This window comes from Mustela erminea, chromosome 4, assembly GCF_009829155.1.
Source record: "Mustela erminea isolate mMusErm1 chromosome 4, mMusErm1.Pri, whole genome shotgun sequence".
NCBI lineage: Eukaryota > Metazoa > Chordata > Mammalia > Carnivora > Mustelidae > Mustela > Mustela erminea.
Genome location: NC_045617.1, coordinates 18,013,326 through 18,025,767, shown reverse-complemented (window position 1 = coordinate 18,025,767; position 12,442 = coordinate 18,013,326). Strand labels below are relative to the sequence as shown.

Here is a 12,442-nt window from a genome sequence, read left to right as displayed (position 1 = left end):
TCAACTCAAGTTCATTCTGTTCTCTGTACCCTAGTCAGCAGTTACTGTCCTTACCAAAATACACATTAAACTAAATATGTCATCTTGGGGAATAGAGCATATCCCTTCCATTTCTACTGTAACTATACTCTATGGACCAGGACATGGACACAAGAAAGTTTGTTTGGTTTTTAATTTCCTAAGATGAGATTTGACTTTCCTTTGAGCTGCAACTGGTGAAAAGCTGCAATTTTATAATTAATTTTTGTTTTGGTTAGTAATACTGATTTTGGTTAGTAATACTTACCTTTTTCATCACGTCCTCAAAGTTTTTAAAATTAATGATGAATGATGTAATTTGGTTAAAGTTTGGTTATCTTTGGTTAAAGAAGTCATTTCCGTTTTTCTTGCTAATACAGACGTGTATTCCCCTGAGAAACTTCTCAGTAGCAGATTGATGGGGATGAAGAAATTTTCACAGGTCACTGTTTTTCTTTAATGTAGCAACTGAACATCATTTCCCAATATCTGAAACCACCTCTTTTCAGAAGACCCTACAGAACTTTTCTTTAATGGGTCTGGAAAAGAAAAGGCCATAGTCAATGGATTTTATTTTCATCTTCTACTCAACTGCATGTAATAGTTTTGGAGGAATCTGTTAATTAATGACTACCAAAATATTTGCATTGCAACAGATCATTCATACTCATTACATTAAGTTTGAAAGACTCCATAAAGTCCAACTTTTGTGAAGCTAGAATATATTCTTGACTTGTCAAGGGAACCAAGTAAGTCACTCTGTCTCCCTGGAGAGGTAGAAGATGTGGAACAAAAACCATGAAGGAAGTAGGAACACAATCCTTTTGGTAAAACCAGAGGGTGGGGGGAATACATTTTCAGGTTCAGCCTCCTGCCCTCAGGTTTCTAGGTAAGAAATAGAGGGTACTACTGATAAGTTAACAATTAACCTGATTTGAAAGAGTCTGTGAATGCTGCACTAAAAATAGTACAGCTTGCTTGAGTCTTGGTGGATAAACGGAAACTTTCCAAACGAGAAAGGAGGAGAAGGACATGGCAAAGACGAAAGCAATTTCCAATGCTCAGAAAAGGCTTGAAAGACCATTCAATGTCTTATTGTTCGATGAATAAGAAAATAAATAAATAAAAAGAAAGTCATAAGATAAAATAAATATTATGCCATGTTTCATATCTTATATAATTATACATGGTATACATTACTTAAAAACTCGTTGAAGAAAAGATACAGGTGAGATAAAAGATTTGAGCATTATCAAAATTTAACATCAATGGTATTAGCTAAGAGGAAATAAATGAAAATCAAGGGTTTCAGTTAATAATATATTACCATAAAACAAAAAAAAATATATTATCATAAAACAGATTAGTAAATTTCCATGAAATCTACCTATTCTCTAATGACTGAATCAATATAGCCATACAGGAAAGCTTTAAAATTTAGGTTCATTGTCTTCATCTTATGGAATTAGTTATTTATCTGAGAAATGTTAATCATTATTTAAATTATTTTAGTAAAGGAAAATATATATGTACATAGGAATCTTACACACTACTGTGACATAAAAATGTGTTTTGAACAGAATATATCTAAAATATTATGCTTTTTAGCATGGTTCCAGAATCTTTACTTAAGCCTATCAAAATGTCTAATTTCAGCAATGTTTCATAGAAATATTTTCAGTGAAAAGAAAGAACTTTCATTAAAAAGATGCAAGATACTTAACATAAACTAAATATTAGTACTATGAGAGACTGTATAAAATTCAGAATCATTCGAAATTCCTGCCCAGAATTTATATTATAAAAGCAATGAGCTAGAATTGCACAAGACAAAAAGATAGGCATCAAAAAATGAAAAATATCTCATTGAAGCTTAAACTATTCAAATTTCTCATGGAGATTTGAACAAGTTTTTAATTCTAGGTAAAATACAACTTATTTTTCACTGACTCTTGCATCCACTTTTATTGTGGCACATATAGCCCTCTATAATGTACTGGTAACGTTTGGATGTCCTAGGAATTTTATGTCCTATATTCACACCCAAAACCTGCCATGGTCTTCATCAAATTTATATATTTTCTTTCTCTTTCTTTCTCTTTTCTTACTTAAGTACACCTACTTAGTTTTACAATTTTCTTTATAAGTGCCAAATTAATGTTATGGTTTATTTTTTATAGCACAATTTTTATTAAAAGATGTTTCTTTTTGTTTATTCTTCTTCTATCCCAGACCTCATGTCCTTGCAAAGGATGGGAACCAAAATGAAAATTCAAAAATATTAGCTTGATTACTATAGGGTCCAATATAAATTTTGTGCTAGTTCCCTTGGCTTTTTCTTTTTTTTTTAAGATTTTACTTGTTTATTTGACAGACAGAGATCACAAGTAGGCAGAGAGGGAGGAAGAGAGAGAGAGGGGAAATCAGGCTCCACGCTGAGCACAGAGCCCAATGTGGGGCTCAATCCCAGAACCCTCGACCATCACCTGAGCCAAAGGCAAAGGCTTTATCCCACTGAGCCAACCAGTTGCCCCTGGTTTTTCAGTTAATTTCATCCTTCACCATGTAACAGCACTCCTTACCCTTCGATAAGCTAAGTCTTAGAATAGTCTTGTTCCAAGTCTCATGAAAATCAATTGTGGAAGAGTGACTAGAGCCCAGATTTGTTTCCACAGCCCTTGTTTCTTCAGTTATGACAAATTGCTTCCTGATGCTCCAATCTTGGAATTGTAGGTTCCTATTAAAAAGATTTATATTCAAATTAATTTATATATATATATATGTGGGCTTCTTTAAGGAAAAATGAAATACAATTACAATGCTTTTTGTTTGTTTGTATTGTTTTATTTTTAACAGAACTACGTAACTGGCTCTCTGAGGTAAAACTTAATTTAAAGATGCATTCAGTACTCTTCCGGGACCAGTGGTGGTATGTCAAGTACTATCTTCTTTCTGTTAAGATAAAATAAGTGTTAAATTGATTTAACTGACTGAAATAAATAGATAAGGACATGAATAGTCAAAAATTGAGAATTCTTTTTTTTTTTTTATCATGTACCACATTTAATTTGGGATTCTCTACAATTTGTTGCACCAAGTGAATAAAATGTGGGTGTATGTGTGGGAAAACAAATATAAATAGCTTTATTTTCTCTAAGATTGTCCTTAATCATGCTCTGGAAAATCTCCCTTTCCCAGCTCTTGCACACATCTCAGGAAGATCCTTAACTCCCTGATCCCTTTCATATTACAACATGAAATCATTCAGTTCTATCCATTTGTATGATCTCATCTCCTATATGTCTCTGAGACCTCGCCTTCTCTCCACACTATGCTTCACTCTGGCTCTGGGGCCCACACTAGAAAGGTATGTATGACTGATTATACCCATCCTTATATTGAGATGCAGAGAAGGAAGTGGGAGTGACCGCCATAGTTCTGTTCTTACTTGCTATCCGTTGGTGGTGGAAAGACGTTGCTGATCTCACTCCAGCCAGATCTGCGTTTGCTTTCTCCTAGTAGCTTGTTTCTGTTAGTGTGGTGATCACCACATAGATGGAGTTTCTTAGTGTTTACCATGGCATCCAACATCATAGAGGGCTCCCTAAGGCAGGTTCAGCTTAGTCATTCTCAGTCCCTGGTGGTAAGTAGACCATGCTCTCAGCCCTGACTATAAGTTTTCTCATTTTTTTTTTTCCCTTGGCAGCCACCTAGGCAACATTTTATGTTCCTTTACTTTTATGTTTCCTCAGATAGAGCCACAGAAACCATTACTATGCTCTCCAGATTTCCAAGAACCATTAAAAACTTGAGGAGCTATGGTGTTCTTGTTCAAGGCTTGGAACCCTGTAATCCCTACTTCTCATCATAATGTGGGCTTCTTTAACAAACATCCTACTGTCAGAATTATGCAGAAAGTAGCAAGCACTAGTGACCATGTCTATGTACAAGAATGAAATTACAGGGAATTAGTCTTACTTTGTTGAAGGTGACCACCCCACACTTTACTCTGATGTCAACTCCAGAGAAAGGTCACTTGATTCCTCAGCATCAAGCATACAGGCAGGGCAAGCAGCTTCTCTCTCCCTTCCTGAGGGTTCCTTTCTTCAAGGGAAAGCCCCTTCTGTAGCCCCTTCTTGCTACATAGTAGGGGCAGAGGTTCAAAGTACATGGAGTATCCCCAGTGTTTATGCAGAAAGAGAAAATGAATGTCTAGCAACTCTAAGGATAATTGAAATGGTCATTTCTTTCTTGAATTGTCTGCCTATAGACATAAAAAGTGTGCTTCTGGGTAAGGGGGTCTGGAGGTCAATAACTGCTGGGTTAACAAAGCCAATTATGTGGGCATTTTCAACAGACTTGGAAGGTTATCTAGCTCTAATCGTTTTCTCTTTCTTTAAAATGTCAAATCATTAAACTTTGTCTTCACTGTTGGATCTAGATATAAATATCTGTGCAGCAGAAAATGTGTATTCACACCTTTACCACATTTTATCACCTTATTTTAGCATTACTTGGAGATCTAAAAACCTATCTTGTGAAAAAAATGACATTATGTCTTTAAGACATATTGAATAAATATGCCTGATGAACAAATATAAGCCTTTGGTCTTCTTGACAAGTAGATTTCTTCAGGAAGATGAATTTACCAAGCTCTCAGACCTCCAGGACAGAAATCCCTGTAGTCATTTAACTCACTCCCTTTGCTCTATCTGCAAACTCTATGAGCAAGCATTTAAACTTTCTTTTTTCAAATATGACTTTCTGTAGCTCTTCTTGACCATCAGTATTAAATATTCAGTTTTATGGTGTTCTCTGTGTAATTTTCCCAATCTTTTCCATGTTTCTAATCATGATTCGGGTTGCCTTCTCTTTGCCAATTTATTCTGTTTGTGAAAGGAATGTCCTCTCCATAAGTAACTATTATGTGGTAGTGTTATTGTCCAATTATACAAAGACTTTGGCTTCTCAAAGATAGTATGCAGAAAAATCAATCCATAGATGTTACCACTGGCACAGAGAAAAAGCAGAATCAATGGCTCTTTCAAAGAAGTCTCGCTCATATTCTTAGCATTCTCTATGCATCAAGTGAAAGTTAAACACGTTTCTTTATATAATAAAATACTTATAAATAGGCCATCTTCCATTTTCTTTCTAATAGAATAATTTTATGTTAAAAAATGTAAAATTTTCAAAGAAACCTATGAATATAAGGGAAAGTTAAAGTGTTCTCCCTCTCCCCCTCCAACTGCCTTTTTGCAGGCCATTACCCTACCTATCAAATTCAAGAATAATTTCCACTAGCATTTTGTTTTTTCATAGCATAAAATTAACTTTTGTAATAATCTCTAACAACAGGAACAATGAAGTTCCAAATATATCTGTTAGAGACATACACTTTGTAAATTGTGGTAACATACAAAGGAAAAGTAGTTCTTTATCCAGTTTAAATGCAAGTGAACGTATGTATTTGGTCAGTTTCTTTATCTACAGAGAAAGACAATTTCATTACTGTGATCTTAGAGGTTCACCTTCTGTTCAAAATCTCAAAATATTTAGCAAGCTAGAGCAGGTCAACAAATATAACCCAGTAAATGTGATAGCACCCACTAGCTAGTTAGACAAGCAATAAGGAGACCTCAGTTATAAACTACTTAATCTAGACTTCAGTAAGGAAATAAGAGACTTGAAATCTGGTTAATTCCCCGCTCCCTTTATTGAACTCTCCTCCTCTGCTTTTCTCTACTTGTCCCTCAGATCCTAATGTAGTTATTAGAATTACAATACTAGACAACATTGACTCCATTCATCTAGCACTTAATCTCTAATATGCAGAGGTTAGAAGTCAAAAAACGATCATTCATATCAATGATTTTAGCAGAAGATAGCTGCCAAACCATGTAGGGCTGCTTAAGGGAGAAGAATGAGTTTCGAGCTATTTCACAAGTCATATCCTGTAATGGAATCACATTATAATCCTTCACTGCTAAAGGAAACACTGGATCACACAGGACTGATGTTTGCAAAGTATTGTATCTTAAGAAAACATAAGTTATCTCATCAATTATTTTCACTTAAATAGTAGATTTAACAATTGTCTGTGATCTGTGTTGTCTATTGATCAATAGGAAGTAATAAGGATTCTTATATTTGTCATCATTTAACAATATTTATAAAATTTGTCTCTATGCCTAGAAAAAGTTATTTTTGAATTTCTAAATTTGTAAATACATGAATCTTTTTAAATTTTTGGAAACCAAAATGTAGTTAAAATCTTAGATAAGAGAAACCTATTTTTAAAATATCCCTTGAAATTCTTCTGTGATGTGAGAAAATCTGTTTCATTATGTGAATAATCTTTCATTTATCTTCTTACACCTTTCAGCTTCCCTCTCTCTCTCTCCTTTTTAAAAGATTTTATGTATCTGAGAAAGAGAGAGCATGAGAGAGTGGAGAAGGAAAGGGAGAAATAGACTCCCAGGTAAGCAGGGAACCTGATGCAGGTCTTGATCCCAGGACCATGGGATTGTGACCCAAGCCAAAGGCAACTGTTTAACCCACTAAGCCAGACAGGTGCCTCCCCCACTCCCCTTTCAGCTTCTCTTAAAGTAACATGTTTATAATTTAGCAAATGATTTTTTAAAAGCACATTAACTCATACATTTCTTCAGTCAATCTTTAACTTTTTTCCATTAAAAAAAAAAAGGTCAGTACAAGAATAAAATAATGTCAACTGCTTCCCATCCCCCTTAGTGTATCACTGCTTTTCTTTCCTAAAGACTTGAGTGCTCTTTACAAGACTGGGGGCGTTCTATTTTGGTAGCCTTGTGAGCCTCTGATAATCATCCGCAGGGTATATGGCTTTAGCACAGCCATATTGTGATGGAACATTTCAATCCAACAAACAAAGGATAAGAAGTTTGAAGAAAATGGGAGAAAATCTCCCTGACAACAAAGACATTTATCCATGTGCAAAAATGATAGACAGAGTCACTTTGGCACCTTGACAATTCAGACACTGCAATCCACAGTTTTGTCTTCCTGGCTGCTTTTTCCCAAGTCCATATATAAGACAAGAATGAAAATCATTCAAGTGGTAAATTACTCTTTCTGGAAGGAAAACTTCAGTTTGACCAGTATACAAATGAGATTTGAGAACAGAGATGTAGAATATTTTTTGTAAGGATTCTTTTTTTTATGTTTAATCGACAGAGACTGATGCCTGTGGTTGTAGGCATACTTATTTTCAACATCTTACAGCTCAGGAATTCCCTCTATTCCTTCAATATTAACTTACTAGAAATTTTCAAGGAAAGTTTGAATTTTCTGTAGAAAAGTTTCCATATTGGCTTTAGAAAACTGAAAAAAAACTTAACTATCATTTTAATTTTTCTGCAGAGACCACTGAGCTCTCTCCATAGGTTTTTACAGGAAAGAGATCCATCAAGCATAACTAATGAATACACCCTAAGCCAGGTGCCAACGACAGACATACTCTTGGCTAGTTAAAGACTTAATTATTAACATTTAATAATTTTAAACATTGGCACCTCAGTTTATATTTTTTTTATTTTACCCTTTAAAAAATTTATTTATTTATTTAGAGAGAGCACCCAAGTGAGGGGAGGAGGTCAGCAGACTCTTCAAGGAGACTCCCCACTGAGCACAGAGCTCCAGGCAGGGCTTGATCTCACTACCCAGGAGATCATGATCTGAGTCAAAATGAAGAGTCAGATGCTCCAGGGACTGAGCCACCCAGGAGACCCAGTTGGCCCCTAGGTAGAAAAATTTTGAAAAAAAAATCGGGAAAACAAAGACAAATTTTTAATGATACAATAATCTCTCTTTCTAATGGTGGCTACTATATATTTTTCTGTATTTCTGTATGCATATAATACATATATTATTGACACTCTTTTCTCATAAAACTGGATCCATATAAAAATCAATAAAATTATGTTTTTTATTAATGGCTTTTCAGTCCTTAGATCTATAAAAACATTTTAATATATGCATAAAGTGCTTAATTTTATTTTTTTCCTATTTAGTTTTAGTGTCATATTTAACTATACTTTAGAAAAAAATCCCTGCCCTCATCTATAAAATATTTCAAAAGAAATCATACAAAATATTTCAAAGAAAACTGCACCAAATAAGTTATACAGGCAAGATACACTTTATTCAACACAACTGCTTCACTAGAAGGGTGAAGACTGTGATGGTAGAGGAGAGATCTTCAACAGAACTTCAGTGAAACAAAAGTCAAGGGAATTTTTTTTTCAATTTATTATTGAAATAATACTAGTTGGCATACACTGTTATAATAGTTTCAGGTGCACAGCACAGAGATTTGCCTATTCTATATATTACTCAATGTTCATCACAGTATGTGTAGTTATCATCTGTCACCATGCCACATGATTATATTACTGACTATATCCCTTATGCTGTACTTTTTAACTCTGTATCTTATTTATTTTGTCCCTGGAATTTTGTACCTCTTAATCTCCTTCACCTGTTTTACTGCCTCCCCTCTGGCAACCACATATTTGTTCTCTGTATTTAAGAGTCTGTATTGTTTTGTTGTTTGTTTTTTTGTTCATTTGTTTGTTTTATAGATTCCACATGTAAGTGAAGTCATAGGACATTTGTCTTTCTTGGGCTGACTTATTTCACTTAACATAATGCCCTCTGTGTCCAACCAAATTGTTGCAAATGACAAGATTTTATTCCTTTTATGGTTCAGTTTTATATATATGTATATATATATGTATATATACACACACATATCTATTATATAATACATTTATATATTATATATAATATCTTCTTTATTCATGTTTTAATGGGCACTCGTGTTGCTTCCATATCTTGACTATTATAAATAATTTTTAAATCTGGGTGAGCGAGTGGGAAAGTACTGAAGGATGTTAGAAGGGGCTTAACTAACATGATTAGTCCCTCTGTGTTTACTAACTGATACTTATCAAAATTATATACCTACCTTCACATAGAAGACTAGAATATAGGGGCCTTGTTTTTCTTGATTGCAATTTAAAATGTTAGCTTTCAGGTCTTTGAGAATGACAATCTTAAGCTGTAAAGATTTTTATCATAAAGAGGCTGACAAATAGTTATAATTCTGTTTTCTAGAATGAATTCTCTGAGGGAAGACACTTCTCTAAAGTTCAGTCAAACTGAGGAGAACATTAAGGCCATCTTTGTCAGTAACAATATATTTTGTAAATTTTAATTAATTCATGAATTTTTGTTATAATTCATCTATTAAATTGGGAGCACATGAGTGTTTGGGGTGAATGTGGAGCTGCATAACATCAGAAAAACAAAAGATAATGCAGCCAAAGCTAGTACAGCTCAAATCCAATCACTTATCAGAAAGTACTTAATTTCTATATAGAGTAAAGATGTACTACATGATATATAAAACAAATTAGACATGTTTTCAAACTCATAATTTCATAAAATAGCATACAAATAAAACTAGAAGGTGGGTGTTGGACTACTGAGCCTTTTCAAATACTATTTAAAGAGAAAGAATTCACAAACACATATCATTATAGAAAACAGTTCTTCCACTAAGTAACCAAAACTTAGTAGGAAAAAAGAAAAAAGATGTGTGTGAATGAGGTCATGAATCAGCCCTTACAAGTGTTTTTATAATTAATTTAAAAGATAACATTTCAAATAAACAGAATATCAATATTTCAATATTGTAAGTTAGTAAAAATGTGCAATTATTTTCAGTTCATTTTCTCTTCCTGTGAGAGACTTGGTAGTATAACATCCATCACCTATACATCCACTCCTTGTTAGTTCCAGAATGATTTAATCAAAACAAATCAAATTATAGATAAAATGAATCCCAAATAACATTTCCTCTGTGTCTACTCCTTTATCCAGATGCTCCTGATGTTGTAATTCAGGATCATTGATTCTTATTTCTCTAGACTATCTCCACAGATCCTAAATTGAAGAAAACTTGGATATCTTAAGTTTAGGAAGCTTTTACTTAATCGTTTTTTATAGATAGGTATTATAAAGATGTATATAGACATAAATGTATACATGGAAACTGATAAAGATACAGATACAAGTTGGTTATATATATACATACATATTTATACATATATATTTAAATATAATTTTTCATATATCTTTATCAGTCTCTCGATATATGTTTGCATTCCTTAAATACATTTGCTTTTTACAGCTTAATTTTTCCCATGATCATTTTCTTCCAAAGCGTAAGCTGCCAGTTATTTCCTTCATAGTTATTTTTCACTCTCTGTTTTCAGGGCTTAAAAACTTTTTTACTCCCACCAAAGCCATTTCATAAAAATAATCTATTTCTTTACTGCATGTTTTGTTCTCAAACTTTAGTGTTCACTTTCCTGCTTATGACAACAAGAATCACTTCCACATGCTAGAATTTCAAAAAAGGATTGTAACCTTCAGGTGAGATTTCTGTATTCATGAACAAGTGGAAAAGCAATAAAGGACAAAAAAACTCTAGGGATATAATTTTATGTTTTGTATTATTTTGGTCTTGTCTTGATTGCTGTTGTTCCTTTAAACTGTCTTAATGGTTTAAATCTGAGATTTGTGATGCAAGAAACATAATGATAGAGTCATAATCATCTCAAAATCATTTTCACATTCCCCTCAATAGGGGGCTGCAATTTCATGTAGTCATGGAAATTAGTGTTGGCCACAGGCCTAGAAGGGAAAAGAATGGCACAACTAGAAAAAGTTACACTGAGAACTATTAAATGAGATATTAAAAAAAAATCCAATCCAATCCCCTACAACACTTTTTTTTCCTGGAATTCTGTACTTGCTTACATTAGTATCTACATAAAACATTAAGTATGAGAAGTATGAGAAAGATATAAAGAAATTTATCCATTTTGTTCTCTGAAAGAGTTAAATAAATTGAAATGTATTTAGGGCCTATTGTAATTCATACATATGTTGCAACGACTAATTCTGGTAACTACACCCATCTACACATTGTTGGAGTTCATATAAGACACACTCTCAGGATACTGAGGGCAAAAATTAGAGCTACATCTCTGAGTGGACCATGGAAATAGTCTTGCAATCCAATCTCTGATTTTCCCTCATAAACTGTCAGTGAGTATTTGCTTAAAAAGCCAAAGTCCATCATTCAACTTCCATAATTAAAACTCTCCACAAGCCTCTATTTCTGTGGGATAAGTTCCCATGCTCCTCAACCAACTCTGTGACCATTTGCGTGACAGACCCTGATTTAGTCTTCAGCCTATTTCACACCACTGACCACTAACTCCCTCATATAGAAGGAGATTCTCCATTCCAGATTTGTGGAACTCCTTTCAGCAGCTCAAAGATGTCCTGTTATCTCTTCTCTTTTGGACTTTGCATCTAAATCAGAGTACTGGAAAACGGACATGATCCATACAGGCAGAAGGTGTGATGGTTAAGAAGATAGATGCCAGAGCCAAAAGGTTAGCATCTGAGTCCTGGATATGCCTTTAAGTGTTACCTAAGCAAGTCACTTTTCCCCATTCAGCTCTTCGTTTTATGAGCAAACGTGGAGATAATAATGGTATTCTACCTCATAGGTCTACTGTGTTTAAGAGTGCAAGCAAAGTGTAGAGAACAGTGGATGGCACATATTAATCATTCAATAAATGCCAGCTGTTATTACTGTAAAGAACATGTTATGTAAGGGGGAAGGATTTGGCATGTTCTTGTCTTTCTTTGGATGAGGCAGAAAGAGATGTGTTACTGCCTAATGCAGCTCTGATGAGAATAAGCACAAATTTAAAATATTATGTAAAAAGGGTCCTGTAACTGAAATGTTGGAGTTTCTCTTGTGGTTAATTTACTCGTACAAATTTAAAGAAGAAACTAAAGGGATTCTAACTCTCCAAACCTCATCAACATGATTATCTAGAATAAATTGTAATATTAGTGTTCTACAGTTGACAGGGGAAGAACATTCTCAGATGAGCCTCCGGGTAATCAGATCTTTTTGAAATAGAGAAAATTAAAAGGTCAATTGTACTTTGAAGCTCCCCAGTGCTCTTTTTTTTTTTTTTTTGTCAAACATGCAAATCCACAATGTTGCCTATAGAATCATCTTCACAAGTACTATCAGTTTAATAAAATACCTACCTTTATCTTTCTTATACACACATTATTCCAAGCTCACATCTAAGTCATTCTTCATGGTAAGAACTAATCTCATTTCCTCAAACCTGTCACTGAATCATGTTAAATATCTCACCAAGAATAATTACCTCGCAGCTAAACTTCCCTGGCCTTCCTGGGTACAAAAAAAAAAAAAAAAAGGAAATGGATTTATCCATTTAGAAACAGAGTCTTCCAGGATAGCCATTTTTATGTTCTGCAGAAGAGT

At 33.9% G+C, this 12,442-nt stretch overlaps 1 long non-coding RNA gene across 1 annotated transcript in view; it reads right to left on the bottom strand.

The window, feature by feature from the left end:
* Nucleotides 1-433: 433 nt before the first annotated feature.
* LOC116587712 overlaps nt 434-12,442 on the bottom strand; it is a 30,162-nt gene continuing 18,153 nt past the window's right edge. The window contains exons 2-3 of the long non-coding RNA XR_004284599.1: nt 2,601-2,755; nt 434-557 (exon numbers count right to left, since the gene is read on the bottom strand). This is a non-coding gene — a long non-coding RNA (uncharacterized LOC116587712). The remainder of the gene's footprint in view (nt 558-2,600; nt 2,756-12,442) is intronic.